The sequence below is a fragment of the Schistocerca nitens genome, chromosome 2, assembly GCF_023898315.1.
Source record: "Schistocerca nitens isolate TAMUIC-IGC-003100 chromosome 2, iqSchNite1.1, whole genome shotgun sequence".
Classification (NCBI taxonomy): Eukaryota; Metazoa; Arthropoda; class Insecta; order Orthoptera; family Acrididae; genus Schistocerca; species Schistocerca nitens.
Window position 1 is genome coordinate 47,948,293 of NC_064615.1, and position 5,498 is coordinate 47,953,790.

The following is a 5,498-nucleotide window of genomic DNA, read 5'->3' on the forward strand; positions in this document are numbered from 1 at the left end:
TGAACCTGTAGCTAACCTGCCTGTGTGCTAGACACACTGGTCCTAACCTGGAGGTATAGTCTGGAGTGCGATTTCGTACAACAGCAGGAACACTTCAAAATGATACACATACCACATATCGACACTGTCACCCAAGATGCTCTATAGGGTGTCGCCACGTTGCCTTGGCGTGGCCAGCCCGATCACGAGATCTGTCTGCAATCGAGAACATATGACATCATGACGGCTGTGATGTGGGATCTGAGTGGGGTACTGTCAACTGGGGGGGGGGGGGGGGGAGGTTGCCCCAGGGATCAGTGTTGGGGCCCCTCCTGTGCCTTATTTATACACTCCTGGAAATTGAAATAAGAACACCGTGAATTCATTGTCCCAGGGAGGGGAAACTTTATTGACACATTCCTGCGGTCAGATACATCACAAGATCACACTGACAGAACCACAGGCACATAGACACAGGCAACAGAGCATGCACAATGCCGGCACCAGTACAGTGTATATCCACCTTTCGCAGCAATGCAGGCTGCTATTCTCCCATGGAGACGACCGTAGAGATGCTGGATGTAGTCCTGTGGAACGGCTTGCCATGCCATTTCCACCTGGCGCCTCAGTTGGACCAGCGTTCGTGCTGGACGTGCAGACCGCGTGAGACGACGCTTCATCCAGTCCCAAACATGCTCAATGGGGGACAGATCCGGAGATCTTGCTGGCCAGGGTAGTTGACTTACACCTTCTAGAGCACGTTGGGTGGCACGGGATACATGCGGACGTGCATTGTCCTGTTGGAACAGCAAGTTCCCTTGCCGGTCTAGGAATGGTAGAACGATGGGTTCGATGACGGTTTGGATGAACCGTGCACTATTCAGTGTCCCCTCGACGATCACCAGTGGTGTACGGCCAGTGTAGGAGATCGCTCCCCACACCATGATGCCGGGTGTTGGCCCTGTGTGCCTCGGTCGTATGCAGTCCTGATTGTGGCGCTCACCTGCACGGCGCCAAACACGCATACGACCATCATTGGCACCAAGGCAGAAGCGACTCTCATCGCTGAAGACGACACGTCTCCATTCGTCCCTCCATTCACGCCTGTCGCGACACCACTGGAGGCGGGCTGCACGATGTTGGGGCGTGAGCGGAAGACGGCCTAAGGGTGTGCGGGACCGTAGCCCAGCTTCATGGAGACGGTTGCGAATGGTCCTCGCCGATACCCCAGGAGCAACAGTGTCCCTAATTTGCTGGGAAGTGGCGGTGCGGTCCCCTACGGCACTGCGTAGGATCCTACGGTCTTGGCGTGCATCCGTGCGTCGCTGCGGTCCGGTCCCAGGTCGACGGGCACGTGCACCTTCCGCCGACCACTGGCGACAACATCGATGTACTGTGGAGACCTCACGCCCCACGTGTTGAGCAATTCGGCGGTACGTCCACCCGGCCTCCTGCATGCCCACTATACGCCCTTGCTCAAAGTCCGTCTACTGCACATACGGTTCACGTCCACGCTGTCGCGGCATGCTACCAGTGTTAAAGACTGCGATGGAGCTCCGTATACCACGGCAAACTGGCTGACACTGACGGCGGCGGTGCACAAATGCTGCGCAGCTAGCGCCATTCGACGGCCAACACCGCGGTTCCTGGTGTGTCCGCTGTGCCGTGCGTGTGATCATTGCTTGTACAGCCCTCTCGCAGTGTCCGGAGCAAGTATGATGGGTCTGACACACCGGTGTCAATGTGTTCTTTTTTCCATTTCCAGGAGTATATATATATATATATATATATATATATATATATATATATATATATATATATAGAGTGTACAATTTCGAAAAACAGTTCCTAGAAAATGAACCCCCTCAGTAATAATATTAAATACTGGTACAGATATGTAGATGATTTACTGTGTATGTGGACAGGTACCAACAGACAACTGAACACTTTCCTAGAACATCTAAATTAACAACATAAAACATACAATTCACCATGGAGCTAGGTGAAAAATCCATTAACTATTTAGACCTTAACATAGATATCACCACAAAAACACATACTTTCAAAATTTACAGAAAACCTACAACAACAGACACAGTAATACCCTCATGTTCACAACACCCAATAACACACAAACATGCAGCCATCCATTCTATGGTACATCGCCTCACATCGATACCACTGTCAAAACATAATTTCCAAAGTAGACACTATTAAATATATTGCATGTAACAATGGCTATAACCCTGAATTAGCTGAGGAAATCCTGATTAAGAAACATAGAAGGGAAATCTGGCCCTACATTTATGCCCCCTCTGCAATAAAAACCACACCAAAAACCAACTGGTGTACTATTCCATATCTAAGTAAGCTAAGTAAGCAGTTTTTTCCATATCTAAGTAAGCTATCTAAGTTAGCTAAGAACTAACCAATTGTGGGGTCTACAAATTAGCCTGCACTGACGGCAGAAAACTGTACATTGGTCAAACAGGCTGGGCCATTTCAACAAGGCTTACTGAACATCAACTCAGCAGGAGATTAAATAAATCAGACTCCACCTTTTCTGAACCTTTGCTCAAAGAAGGACACATATATCTAACACAAACAGAAGTGCTACGTATAGCCAACAGAGACAGAAAACTCAGCCTACTAAAAGAACTTGAAATTAACAAACACTTAGCCCTAAATCCCCAGCTTGTCCTAAATGACCAAGTGCAACTGAGCACACCACCACTCTTAAACTTTACACAATGCAGTAAACCTGATACTAACCACGAAGTGTCCCAATAGTAAACAAATTGACACCGCAATATAATGTAATATTCCTTATGTGTTTACATTCCTAACTTTAGCTCAACTGTAACAATGTAATATATTTGGTATTTATTAATGCGCAATTTTTGTAATGACAAAATGTAACTCCCTAAGAAAACATCGATGTTGCACAACCAACAATTAGTGTCCAGTGCAATTGTTCACAACAAATACCAGTAATTGTAATTTTTTAATAATTTGTATTCTAAATACTTCTAAATGTTGTCATACATGGTACTGACAAACTATAAAATGCGATTTATTATGTTACAGAACAGTTTTACAAAACAAAAAGTCAAAAGACTCGATTGACAATTCCTAAGACAATAGCACAAGTAAAGATCGTATGTCAGTGCGTTGTATCTTAGTTCAGAATGTCTGGTTCATAAGTCTGCTCCTTGTAAACAACAGCCAGTAGTTTCTAAAGATGGCCTAATAAGCCGAAAACCAGTTCATACAAATAAAAATCAGTAGAACAAAAAACCGCTAAAGTCCTATTCAACCCTCAATATGGAACTGTTCTACCAGGAAGCGACGGAAGAATCAATAAATAATACAAGACACATGGGGTTGCAAATGTCGGAAAATACCCCAGAAGTGGATGCGAGTTGTTGGACATGTGGCATCGCCAGATGCCATGCTTCACGTGCAGCGATTGCCTTAGTCGATCCTAACATCGCCGGTAGGGGGCGGTTCTACCTATTACTTCACTAGGGTATTCTGTTTTTATTCTTGCATTATCCGATGTGATGTGGTAGCGCTCGAGTTAATGGAAATACAACACTACGATGAATCTGTTTACATTTGTGAAAACAGAGAAGCCTATAGATTGATGTGTAGGAGTGCCCCCTTCCAGCGAGGGAAGTATCGATAAGCCTAGCCCCTACACGTGAGGCGACGCGCGTCATTTGTTGACGTCACATGTTAAACAATTGTTATCCACTTTGTGTGTGTTTCCCGATATTTGCGGTCCCGTTAGTAATGCAATGCTTTGATTTTTCTAGGAAAATTTCCATTGATAAATAGCAGTATTTCTCGTGTAACATCGTGGAACATTCCCGCTTCAGGCCCTATCGTTTCATGAAATTCCTACATGTGGTGTCGCTATACGTAGCCTTCAAACTGGCGTGTGTTCCAAGCAGAAAGCTGTCATTTAGTTTATTTTGGCAGAAAACGATAACATCACAGACATACATAGGCGCTTGCAGAATGTCTAAAAAGACCTGCCAGTGAACAGAATCATGGTGAATCTTTCAGCGAGGAGTCTCTCATCATTATATGAAAGTCACGCATCCGAGAGGAGCTTATAAGACTATATTGGACAGTTCATCCTCGGCCCAGATCTCTCGCCTTCCGACTTCAATTTAGTTGGCCCAGTGAAGGATGCACTCCTTGAGAAGCAGGACGTCGATGATGGGGAGATTATTGATGCAGCAAGGCGTTGGTTCCGAAGTCGACCGATAGATTGGTACCTCCCAGCAAAGGGCGTAACGCCGTCGCACTGAACGATTATGTTGAAAGATGAGTTTTTGTAGCTAGGAGAGAGGGGAATAATGTGGTGTATCGGGATCCAAAATAAAAGCAACTTTATTTCATAAAAGATGGGTTGAAATACATATTGAATGCTCTTCGTATATATATGGAATTCTGCATGTGTGTCTCTTGAGACGTCAGGCGCATTTGCTCTGGTTTTTCGGCAGATATTTGCAAATTACTTCTTGCAACGTGCAGCTGGTGTTACCACAAACTTATATTGCTTATGCAATGTCCAGCACTTTTTTTTTGTTTCAGACAAAACTATTTTTAAATCGGAATTTTCAATAGAGCGCTACGGGGTAAGTCTGTTGCGATATTCGTTTTACCCATATGTATTAACAGAAACAGTAGAACAGGAGAAATACCCGCTACTCCTGCAGTGACCGAGCAGCATGTGGTAGCAGCCAGGGCAGGTCAGGGCAATGCTATCACTGCTGGAGTACTCGTTATTCCTCGTGTTTTACTGTCCCTGTTCACACATATTGGTGAAACGAATAGTGTACTAGACTAATTTGGGACCAGTTTGTCGAATGGGCCCGTACAATTCCACTTCAAAAATGCACTACTTGCCATTAAAATCGCTACACTAAGAAGAAATGCAGATGATAAACGGGTATTCATTGGACAAATATACACTCCTGGAAACGGAAAAAAGAACACATTGACACCGGTGTGTCAGACCCACCATACTTGCTCCGGACACTGCGAGAGGGCTGTACAAGCAATGATCACACGCACGGCACAGCGGACACACCAGGAACCGCGGTGTTGGCCGTCGAATGGCGCTAGCTGCGCAGCATTTGTGCACCGCCGCCGTCAGTGTCAGCCAGTTTGCCGTGGCATACGGAGCTCCATCGCAGTCTTTAACACTGGTAGCATGCCGCGACAGCGTGGACGTGAACCGTATGTGCAGTTGACGGACTTTGAGCGAGGGCGTATAGTGGGCATGCGGGAGGCCGGGTGGACGTACCGCCGAATTGCTCAACACGTGGGGCGTGAGGTCTCCACAGTGCATCGATGTTGTCGCCAGTGGTCGGCGGAAGGTGCACGTGCCCGTCGACCTGGGACCGGACCGCAGCGACGCACGGATGCACGCCAAGACCGTAGGATCCTACGCAGTGCCGTAGGGGACCGCACCGCCACTTCCCAGCAAATTAGGGACACTGTTG